Source organism: Pelophylax lessonae (genome assembly GCF_965119305.1).
Source record: "Pelophylax lessonae genome assembly, chromosome: 13".
NCBI classification, from domain to species: Eukaryota; Metazoa; Chordata; class Amphibia; order Anura; family Ranidae; genus Pelophylax; species Pelophylax lessonae.
In genome coordinates this window covers 46,748,706-46,760,741 of record NC_138780.1, presented here as the reverse complement: position 1 = coordinate 46,760,741, position 12,036 = coordinate 46,748,706, and the positions used below count along the sequence as shown (strand labels likewise).

General features: G+C 46.0%; 1 protein-coding gene across 1 annotated transcript in view; it reads right to left on the bottom strand.

Annotated features, from left to right (window-relative positions):
* The window catches only part of LOC309569711 (NACHT, LRR and PYD domains-containing protein 12-like), a 1,096,074-nt gene that overhangs the window by 103,479 nt on the left and 980,559 nt on the right, over window positions 1-12,036 (bottom strand). The window lies entirely within an intron of this gene.

Here is a 12,036-nt window from a genome sequence, read left to right as displayed (position 1 = left end):
CATTTTCTTTTTTTTTCTAACTTACATTCAGATTTCACTCATTGGTAGAGTAAACCTTCCTCTATAGCAGTGATGGCCAACCTTGGCACCCCAGATGTTTTGGAACTACATTTCTCATGATGCTCAACTACACTGCAGAGTGCATGAGCATCATGGTAAATGTAGTTCCAAAACATCTGGGGTGCCAAGGTTCGCCATCACTGCTCTGTAGTAACTCTTCTTCTTCATTGCAGGTAAAGAATGGATTCCAAGTGGAAGCAGCATCCTGTCATTGAGTTCTTGACAAAGGAGGGGTGCAGGCTGTACGACATCCACAGAAGGCTACAGAATGTTTACGCAATGACGCGATAGACAGGAGTAGTGTTGAGCGAACACGGACTGTATTATTCGTGTTCGTACCGAATAATTGGATTTTTTGTACCCGAACACGGACACGGACACTTTACTGTATGTGCGGGTAAAAATCCGTGTTCGGTCGTTTTATTTCCGGGTTTTGCATGCTTTGGCGCTCTTTTCATGGCGGGCTTTCAACAGCCAATCAACAATCGTTTAACTGGTGTGCCTTAAGCCATCCCAGCCATGCCTGCAAATGTCTCAGTAGCTGTGATTGGCCGTCTGAAGCATGTGACCAAGTCTTTATAAGTTCGAGGCAGCCGCAGCGGCGTCATTATGCTGCTTAGATTCAGGGACAGAGCACACATCAACGTGCTGGCTGCTGATTAGGGAAAGATAGGCAGGAAAAAACCATTTGTGTCCGGATAGAATTGAGGGACAGGTCGGAGTGTTTAGGCAGGGCGAGTTGTAGGCATTTTAGGGATAGAGTCTGCTGAATTATAGGGTCAGTGTCTTCTACAAACTACAATCGATATTGCTGTGTGGGGGGTGGGGTCTGCACTCAATCCTGATCTACGATCTCTTCTCAATCCTGTTAGGGACAGAGTCTGCTGAATTTTAGGGAAACTGTGTTCTACAAACTACAATCGATATTGCTGTGTGGTGTGGGATTGGAGATAGGCAGGTGTCAGTGATCCACATCCATTTTTCTGTGTGTGAGCTGCAGTGAACACAATCTTTTTGGGCTGCAGTGAACACAATCTTTTTGGGCTGCAGTGAACACAATCTTTTTGGGCTGCAGTGAACACAATCTTTTTGGGCTGCAGTGAACACAATCTTTTTGGGGTGCAGTGAACAAAATCTTTTTGGGGTGCAGTGAACACAATCCTTTTTGGTGTGCAGTGAACACAATCTTTGTGGGGTGCAGTGAACAAAATCCTTTGTGGGGTGCAGTGAACACAATCTTTTTGGGGTGCAGTGAACAAAATCCTTTTTGGGGTGCAGTGAACAACATCCTTTTTGGGGTGCAGTGAACACAATCTTTTTGGGGTGCAGTGAACAAAATCCTTTGTGGGGTGCAGTGAACACAATCTTTTTGGGGTGCAGTGAACACAATCTTTTTGGGGTGGAGTGAACAACATCCTTTTTGGGGTGCAGTGAACAACATCCTTTTTGGGGTGCAGTGAACAAAATCATTTTTGGGGTGCAGTGAACACAATCTTTTTGGGGTGCAGTGAACACAATCTTTGTGGGGTGCAGTGAACACAATCTTTTTGGGGTGGAGTGAACAACATCCTTTTTGGGGTGCAGTGAACAACATCCTTTTTGGGGTGCAGTGAACACAATCTTTTTGGGGTGCAGTGAACACAATCTTTGTGGGGTACAGTGAACAGAATCTTTGTGGGGTGCAGTGAACACAATCTTTGGGGGGTACAGTGAACACAATCTTTGTGAGGTGCAGTGAACACAATCTTTGTGGGGTGCAGTGAACACAATCATTGTGGGGTGCAGTGAACTCAATCTTTGTGGGGTACAGTGAACACAATCTCATACTTCTGAAGGTTTGAGGGTGCTGCCTGTTCCATACTCCCCCTACTCCTCATCTAGCCTTTTAGGGGTACAAACAATAGTAATTGGGGCCTAGTGTGGTTGTGTACGTGTGATATACATACACTTTTTTGGGATCATATTTTCTATTCCGCTATTTAATCAAAAACCTTTGGGGATCAGTTAAATTGGGGGATAGTCTGTGTTGGTACGTGTGAGAGAGATCCACCTTTCCAAGTTGTTGGGGTTCATCTCATACTTCTGAAGGTTTGAGGGTGCTGCCTGTTCCATACTCCCCCCTACTCCTAGCCTTTTAGGGGTACAAACAATAGTAATTGGGGCCTAGTGTGGTTGTGTACGTGTGATATACATACACTTTTTTGGGATCATATTTTCTATTCCGCTATTTAATCAAAAACCTTTGGGGATCAGTTAAATTGGGGGATAGTCTGTGTTGGTACGTGTGAGAGAGATCCACCTTTCCAAGTTGTTGGGGTTCATCTCATACTTCTGAAGGTTTGAGGGTGCTGCCTGTTCCATACTCCCCCTACTCCTAGCCTTTTAGGGGTACAAACAATAGTAATTGGGGCCTAGTGTGGTTGTGTACGTGTGATATACATACACTTTTTTGGGATCATATTTTCTATTCCGCTATTTAATCAAAAACCTTTGGGGATCAGTTAAATTGGGGGATAGTCTGTGTTGGTACGTGTGAGAGAGATCCACCTTTCCAAGTTGTTGGGGTTCATCTCATACTTCTGAAGGTTTGAGGGTGCTGCCTGTTCCATACTCCCCCCTACTCCTAGCCTTTTAGGGGTACAAACAATAGTAATTGGGGCCTAGTGTGGTTGTGTACGTGTGATATACATACACTTTTTTGGGATCATATTTTCTATTCCGCTATTTAATCAAAAACCTTTGGGGATCAGTTAAATTGGGGGATAGTCTGTGTTGGTACGTGTGAGAGAGATCCACCTTTCCAAGTTGTTGGGGTTCATCTCATACTTCTGAAGGTTTGAGGGTGCTGCCTGTTCCATACTCCCCCTACTCCTAGCCTTTTAGGGGTACAAACAATAGTAATTGGGGCCTAGTGTGGTTGTGTACGTGTGATATACATACACTTTTTTGGGATCATATTTTCTATTCCGCTATTTAATCAAAAACCTTTGGGGATCAGTTAAATTGGGGGATAGTCTGTGTTGGTACGTGTGAGAGAGATCCACCTTTCCAAGTTGTTGGGGTTCATCTCATACTTCTGAAGGTTTGAGGGTGCTGCCTGTTCCATACTCCCCCTACTCCTAGCCTTTTAGGGGTACAAACAATAGTAATTGGGGCCTAGTGTGGTTGTGTACGTGTGATATACATACACTTTTTTGGGATCATATTTTCTATTCCGCTATTTAATCAAAAACCTTTGGGGATCAGTTAAATTGGGGGATAGTCTGTGTTGGTACGTGTGAGAGAGATCCACCTTTCCAAGTTGTTGGGGTTCATCTCATACTTCTGAAGGTTTGAGGGTGCTGCCTGTTCCATACTCCCCCCTACTCCTAGCCTTTTAGGGGTACAAACAATAGTAATTGGGGCCTAGTGTGGTTGTGTACGTGTGATATACATACACTTTTTTGGGATCATATTTTCTATTCCGCTATTTAATCAAAAACCTTTGGGGATCAGTTAAATTGGGGGATAGTCTGTGTTGGTACGTGTGAGAGAGATCCACCTTTCCAAGTTGTTGGGGTTCATCTCATACTTCTGAAGGTTTGAGGGTGCTGCCTGTTCCATACTCCCCCTACTCCTAGCCTTTTAGGGGTACAAACAATAGTAATTGGGGCCTAGTGTGGTTGTGTACGTGTGATATACATACACTTTTTTGGGATCATATTTTCTATTCCGCTATTTAATCAAAAACCTTTGGGGATCAGTTAAATTGGGGGATAGTCTGTGTTGGTACGTGTGAGAGAGATCCACCTTTCCAAGTTGTTGGGGTTCATCTCATACTTCTGAAGGTTTGAGGGTGCTGCCTGTTCCATACTCCCCCTACTCCTAGCCTTTTAGGGGTACAAACAATAGTAATTGGGGCCTAGTGTGGTTGTGTACGTGTGATATACATACACTTTTTTGGGATCATATTTTCTATTCCGCTATTTAATCAAAAACCTTTGGGGATCAGTTAAATTGGGGGATAGTCTGTGTTGGTACGTGTGAGAGAGATCCACCTTTCCAAGTTGTTGGGGTTCATCTCATACTTCTGAAGGTTTGAGGGTGCTGCCTGTTCCATACTCCCCCTACTCCTAGCCTTTTAGGGGTACAAACAATAGTAATTGGGGCCTAGTGTGGTTGTGTACGTGTGATATACATACACTTTTTTGGGATCATATTTTCTATTCCGCTATTTAATCAAAAACCTTTGGGGATCAGTTAAATTGGGGGATAGTCTGTGTCGGTACGTGTGAGAGAGATCCACCTTTCCAAGTTGTTGGGGTTCATCTCATACTTCTGAAGGTTTGAGGGTGCTGCCTGTTCCATACTCCCCCTACTCCTAGCCTTTTAGGGGTACAAACAATAGTAATTGGGGCCTAGTGTGGTTGTGTACGTGTGATATACATACACTTTTTTGGGATCATATTTTCTATTCCGCTATTTAATCAAAAACCTTTGGGGATCAGTTAAATTGGGGGATAGTCTGTGTTGGTACGTGTGAGAGAGATCCACCTTTCCAAGTTGTTGGGGTTCATCTCATACTTCTGAAGGTTTGAGGGTGCTGCCTGTTCCATACTCCCCCTACTCCTAGCCTTTTAGGGGTACAAACAATAGTAATTGGGGCCTAGTGTGGTTGTGTACGTGTGATATACATACACTTTTTTGGGATCATATTTTCTATTCCGCTATTTAATCAAAAACCTTTGGGGATCAGTTAAATTGGGGGATAGTCTGTGTTGGTACGTGTGAGAGAGATCCACCTTTCCAAGTTGTTGGGGTTCATCTCATACTTCTGAAGGTTTGAGGGTGCTGCCTGTTCCATACTCCCCCTACTCCTAGCCTTTTAGGGGTACAAACAATAGTAATTGGGGCCTAGTGTGGTTGTGTACGTGTGATATACATACACTTTTTTGGGATCATATTTTCTATTCCGCTATTTAATCAAAAACCTTTGGGGATCAGTTAAATTGGGGGATAGTCTGTGTTGGTACGTGTGAGAGAGATCCACCTTTCCAAGTTGTTGGGGTTCATCTCATACTTCTGAAGGTTTGAGGGTGCTGCCTGTTCCATACTCCCCCTACTCCTAGCCTTTTAGGGGTACAAACAATAGTAATTGGGGCCTAGTGTGGTTGTGTACGTGTGATATACATACACTTTTTTTGGATCATATTTTCTATTCCGCTATTTAATCAAAAACCTTTGGGGATCAGTTAAATTGGGGGATAGTCTGTGTTGGTACGTGTGAGAGAGATCCACCTTTCCAAGTTGTTGGGGTTCATCTCATACTTCTGAAGGTTTGAGGGTGCTGCCTGTTCCATACCCCCCCTACTCCTCATCTAGCCTTTTAGGGGTACAAACAATAGTAATTGTGGCCTAGTGTGGTTGTGTACGTGTGATATACATACACTTTTTTTGGATCATATTTTCTATTCCGCTATTTAATCAAAAACCTTTGGGGATCAGTTAAATTGGGGGATAGTCTGTGTCGGTACGTGTGAGAGAGATCCACCTTTCCAAGTTGTTGGGGTTCATCTCATACTTCTGAAGGTTTGAGGGTGCTGCCTGTTCCATACTCCCCCTACTCCTCATCTAGCCTTTTAGGGGTACAAACAATAGTAATTGGGGCCTAGTGTGGTTGTGTACGTGCGAGATACATACACTTTTTTTGATCATATTTCCTATTCCGCTATTCAATAAAAACCTTTGAGGATCAATTGAATTGCGGGATAGTCTGTGTCGGTACGTGTGAGAGAGATCCACCTTTCCAAGTTGTTGGGGTTCATCTCATACTTCTGAAGGTTTGAGGGTGCTGCCTGTTCCATACTCCCCCTACTCCTCATCTAGCCTTTTAGGGGTACAAACAATAGTAATTGGGGCCTAGTGTGGTTGTGTACGTGTGATATACATACACTTTTTTTGGATCATATTTTCTATTCCGCTATTTAATCAAAAACCTTTGGGGATCAGTTAAATTGGGGGATAGTCTGTGTTGGTACGTGTGAGAGAGATCCACCTTTCCAAGTTGTTGGGGTTCATCTCATACTTCTGAAGGTTTGAGGGTGCTGCCTGTTCCATACTCCCCCTACTCCTCATCTAGCCTTTTAGGGGTACAAACAATAGTAATTGGGGCCCAGTGTGGTTGTGTACGTGTGATATACATACACTTTTTTGGGATCATATTTTCTATTCCGCTATTTAATCAAAAACCTTTGGGGATCAGTTAAATTGGGGGATAGTCTGTGTCGGTACGTGTGAGAGAGATCCACCTTTCCAAGTTGTTGGGGTTCATCTCATACTTCTGAAGGTTTGAGGGTGCTGCCTGTTCCATACTCCCCCTACTCCTCATCTAGCCTTTTAGGGGTACAAACAATAGTAATTGGGGCCTAGTGTGGTTGTGTACGTGCGAGATACATACACTTTTTTTGATCATATTTCCTATTCCGCTATTCAAAAAAAACCTTTGAGGATCAATTGAATTGCGGGATAGTCTGTGTCGGTACGTGTGAGAGAGATCCACCTTTCCAAGTTGTTGGGGTTCATCTCATACTTCTGAAGGTTTGAGGGTGCTGCCTGTTCCATACTCCCCCTACTCCTCATCTAGCCTTTTAGGGGTACAAACAATAGTAATTGGGGCCTAGTGTGGTTGTGTACGTGTGATATACATACACTTTTTTTGGATCATATTTTCTATTCCGCTATTTAATCAAAAACCTTTGGGGATCAGTTAAATTGGGGGATAGTCTGTGTTGGTACGTGTGAGAGAGATCCACCTTTCCAAATTGTTGGGGTTCATCTCATACTTCTGAAGGTTTGAGGGTGCTGCCTGTTCCATACTCCCCCTACTCCTCATCTAGCCTTTTAGGGGTACAAACAATAGTAATTGGGGCCCAGTGTGGTTGTGTACGTGTGATATACATACACTTTTTTGGGATCATATTTTCTATTCCGCTATTTAATCAAAAACCTTTGGGGATCAGTTAAATTGGGGGATAGTCTGTGTCGGTACGTGTGAGAGAGATCCACCTTTCCAAGTTGTTGGGGTTCATCTCATACTTCTGAAGGTTTGAGGGTGCTGCCTGTTCCATACCCCCCCTACTCCTCATCTAGCCTTTTAGGGGTACAAACAATAGTAATTGGGGCCTAGTGTGGTTGTGTACGTGCGAGATACATACACTTTTTTTGATCATATTTCCTATTCCGCTATTCAATAAAAACCTTTGAGGATCAATTGAATTGCGGGATAGTCTGTGTCGGTACGTGTGAGAGAGATCCACCTTTCCAAGTTGTTGGGGTTCATCTCATACTTCTGAAGGTTTGAGGGTGCTGCCTGTTCCATACTCCCCCTACTCCTCATCTAGCCTTTTAGGGGTACAAACAATAGTAATTGGGGCCCAGTGTGGTTGTGTACGTGTGATATACATACACTTTTTTTGGATCATATTTTCTATTCCGCTATTTAATTTAACTGGGCCTCCATGCGAGACCTGTGTGCCTTGTTGCGCTGTTTTGAGTACTCCACCAACATGGCCAGTGGCAATGACGCCGTTCTCAGCTTAACTATCCCACTTCTATGCCTCCTTGAAAAAACAATTCGGGCGATGATGGAAGAGGATGTGGCACAGGATGAGGAGGAGGAGGAGGATGAAGAGGTAACATTTCCAAGGCTTTCAGGGCAGTCATTCGCAAGGGGCTCCGAGGGTGGGTTCCTGCACACGCAAACGCCAGGGACGCAATTGTCCAGCAGGGGCACAGTTCTGGAGGATGAGGAGGATGAGGAGGAGGAGGAGCTGGAGGAGGAGATGGAACCATGTTCACAGCAGGGTGGCACCCAGGCCAGCTCATGGCCATCACTGGTGCGTGGCTGGGGGGATACAGAGGACACGGACGATACACCTCCCACAGAGGACAGCCTTTCGTTGCCTCTGGGCAGCCTGGCACACATGAGCGATTACATGCTGCAGTGTCTCCACAACGACCGCCGAGTTGCCCACATTCTAACTTGTGCTGATTACTGGGTGGCCACGCTGCTGGATCCCCGTTACAAGGACAACGTACCGTCCTTAATTCACTCACTGGAGCGCGATCGCAAGATGCGCGAGTACAAGCGCACGCTGGTAGACGCCATGCTGCTGGCATTCCCATCTGACAGCGGGGCCACAGTGGAAGCACAAGGCAGAGGAGGAGGAGGAGGAGGTCGCCAACGCAACCAGGGCACCGCCAGCACCTCAGAAGGCAGGGTTAGCATGGCCGAAATGTGGAAAAGCTTTGTCAGCACGCCACAACAAACAGCAGCACCAGCAGCTCAGATGGAACGTCTTAGCAGGAGGCAGCATTTTACCAACATGGTGGAGCAGTATGTGTGCACACGCCTACATGTAGTGAATGACGGGTCTGCCCCCTTCAACTTCTGGGTCTCCAAATTGGGCACATGGCTTGAGCTTGCCCTTTACGCCTTGGAGGTGCTGGCGTGCCCTGCAGCCAGTGTATTATCTGAACGGGTATTTAGCACGGCTGGGGGCGTTATAACAGACAAGCGCAGCCGCCTGTCCAGAGACAATGTGGACAAGCTCACGTTCATTAAAATGAACCAGGCATGGATCCCACGGGACTTTTCCGTACCTTATGCAGAATAGCAATGGATACCGACCTTACCCACCCATTGTTCCATTTTTGCTCTTTCTCACTCTTTTGGGGTGTACCCTCATTTAAAATTTTTGAAAAGAAGCAGTGTTGGCTACCTCGTCCTCCTCCTCAGGGCCAGATTAATGTAGGGGCTATTGGAGCTGCAGCTCCAGGCCCCTACCTTTTATATAGGCCCCGGGTTGGCCATATTCACTGTTACCGCTCTTCTGTCACTTGTAAACACAGAAGTCTGGCTTCTATGCTCGCTTCCCCAGGCAGCACCCTCAGAACCTCCCCACACAGCGTGAAGGCCGGACAAGGAGGGACAGTTGGCGATGCATGGATGTGTTTATGGGCTTCAGAGACAGCATCCCATGTTGAATTAGGCATGCATGGCTGCACCCTTCCTCCTCTGGGTGCATGGCAAGGCACGGCCCTTAAGGCCCTTCAAAATCCTCAGCACCAAGCCCATGATGCTGTTAATCCGGCCCTGGTCCTCCTCCACCGCCGCTTCCACCTACACCGCCCATAGGTGTGCGCAGCCTATTGCATTAAGGTGTGCACCCCAAAGTTGAAATACACATGCATGTGTTTGCCAGCAGGGAGAGTAATGTATCGGGGCCATGTACCTGTAGGCAAGGAGAAATAGAGCAGAGCAGGTCCCAGGGAGATCTTTCCCATCTCCTCACTGGCAATGCTATGTGCCCTAGGTGATTAGGGTGTGCCCAGGCACACCCAGCACACCCTGTGCGCACGCCTATGTCACCGCCACATCCACCACCACCTCAACCTCCCTCCTACTCCATATGGGCCTCGTCCTTCAGAGATGAAGAAGAACATTGTTTTATTTTTCTGTTTTTTTTTTGTTGTTTTAAGTTATTTCCCTATCCACATTTGTTTGCAGAGCACTTGCCATGCTCTTAATTACGTTTTGCTGCCATTTGCAGCACTCTAGCCCTTTCCTTTGGTGTTTTAGAGCCATTTTAGTGCCTTAAAGTTCGGGTCCCCATTGACTTCAATGGGGTTCGGTGTCCGGGAAAAGTTCGGTAAAAGTCCGGGACACGGACCCGGACTTTTTTTTAAAGTTCGGCCGAACCCGTCGAACACGGACATCTAGGTGTTCGCTCAACCCTAGACAGGAGCAATGTGCATGGATGGACGGAGAAGTTTACCATTTAAGCTCCGGAACATTTTACCCTTTCATGACCAGAGTATTTTTTGCTGTTTGGCACTGCACTACTTTAACTGGTAACTGCTCAGTCATGCAATGCTTTTATTTGTGTTATGCAAAAGTTATAGCGTCTAAAAACTATGGAATAGATTTATGGAATTTTTATTTATTTATTTTTACTAGTAATGACATCGATCAGTCACTTATAGTGGAACTGCAATATTATGGCGGGCATATTGGACACGGTAACTGTCATATTTGACACTTTTTTGGGAACCAGTGACACTAATACAGTGCTAAAAATATGCACTGTCACTGTACTAATTGGCACTGGCTTGGAAGGGATTAGCATTAGGGACAATCAAAGGGTTCACTGTGTGCCTAGCTAGTGTTTTAGTGTAGTGTGGGAGGTGCTTTTACTAGGGGAAGCCATGGATCAGTGTCCCTGCTTTGCAGTAACACAGCATCCAAGCCTTCCTTACTGACAGAATGGAAATCTACCTTGTTTACATAGGCAGACTCCCATTCTGCCTGTGTACTACCTTAACCACTAATAGTTGTCAATGTGCAGTGACAGCTTCCTGAAAGGATTGCTCAGGCGCTTTCAGATTAGGATCCAAACACACCTGAGGTCATCCCTGCTAATGAGCAGCACTGTTGTAGTTGGGATAGTTCTGGATCATGGTAGGAGCCAGGTAAATGTTTAGGAGGAGGGGCGAGCAAGTAGTGATAGAATGCATTAAGATAAAGGCATAGAATGCATTAAGATAAAAAACGTGTTGTCTTTTATTGCCCGGTCACTGTGGTATCATGTGAGGTGGGGGGAGGGGGTGGGTGAGATTTGTGTTAAGAATGGGAATTTAGGTAGGAGCAAGGGGTAAGAATTCAATCTGGGGGTTGCTAAGAGTGGTGTTTTAGGGGGATTTGTATTGGGAGTGGGTGGGGGAAGAGGATTTGTGCTAGGAGGGGGATTTGGGTTTGAAGAGGTGATATGGAAGAGGGGGGAGAAGAATTGTGATAGGAGGGGATTTTTTTTTTTTGGGGGGGGGGGGGGTTTGTGCTGGTAGGGATGATTGGGGGGGGGTATTTGGGCTGGAAGGAGGGATTTGAAGTGAGGGAGAGAGAATGTGTAATAAAAGAGGAAATTTGAGGGGCTTAAAGGGTAGAGGATTCTAATATAGAGGTGATTTTTCTTTGCGGGGGGGGGGCGCTCATGCTGCAGGGATTTTGGAGATGGGGGAGGCAACATTGTGTACAGGGAGGGGGGATTTTAACAGGGGGTCATATTGGTACTGGGAGGAGGGGGGACTTATGCTTACGGGGAAAGCATGCAGATTAGTGCTCAATGTTTGCTGACACATAATGCTTATACATCTTGGGGGGGGTCAAAGTCTGGAATGCTTGCCCTGGGCTCTAGATGACCTTGTTCCGGCACTGCGTGTGTGTATGTGGGGGTTGAGGGCTTTTAAGTGCTTGGGAGCAACTTTAATTTAAACTTTTTCTACATTTTTTGATAAACCTTTCTTTGATCGCATGTGGAACAAAAATGAGACTTATAGGGTCTAAAAGACCTCTGTTGTCTAACCTGCCCTCCACTGAAGCGAATGGACTGCGGATCGCACGCCAGGATGGAAAATTACATTTTACATGTTGCTTCTAGGCCATCAAACAGAAGGGGAGATCAGGAAATGAACGTTCACTGATCTCCCTTCCTACACCTGGTGCTACCTGCCATGCAAGTTCTGGGTCTGTCAATGGCTGCACAGAGCCCAAGAAAGATGGCTGCGGTGTGTTTAAGTGGGAAGAGGAAAGTGGAAGCGATCTGGTGGCTGCACTGCTGCTGGTTTGTTTCGTACCCTGGCAGCAGAGGTGGTCTGGCATAATGGGGCTCTGGTGGCTGTCTTCTCTCATGGTCTCTCTGATGAATTAATGGACAAGGATCTCCCTGACTAGCTCGAAGCTCTCATTTTCTTCCTGATTTTGATCAATACCAGAGACCATCATATAAGGAGCGCCTGTGGAGACCTCCTACCAGATTCGCTCCTATGTTTTCTTTCCCACCCATTCCTCCCTCACCTCCCACACGTCCTGGAGAGCAGCTGGGGTTCACTCCCCTTTCTGAGGCTTAGGGGGCCTTTAGGAGGAGGGAGGGCTGGTGCCTG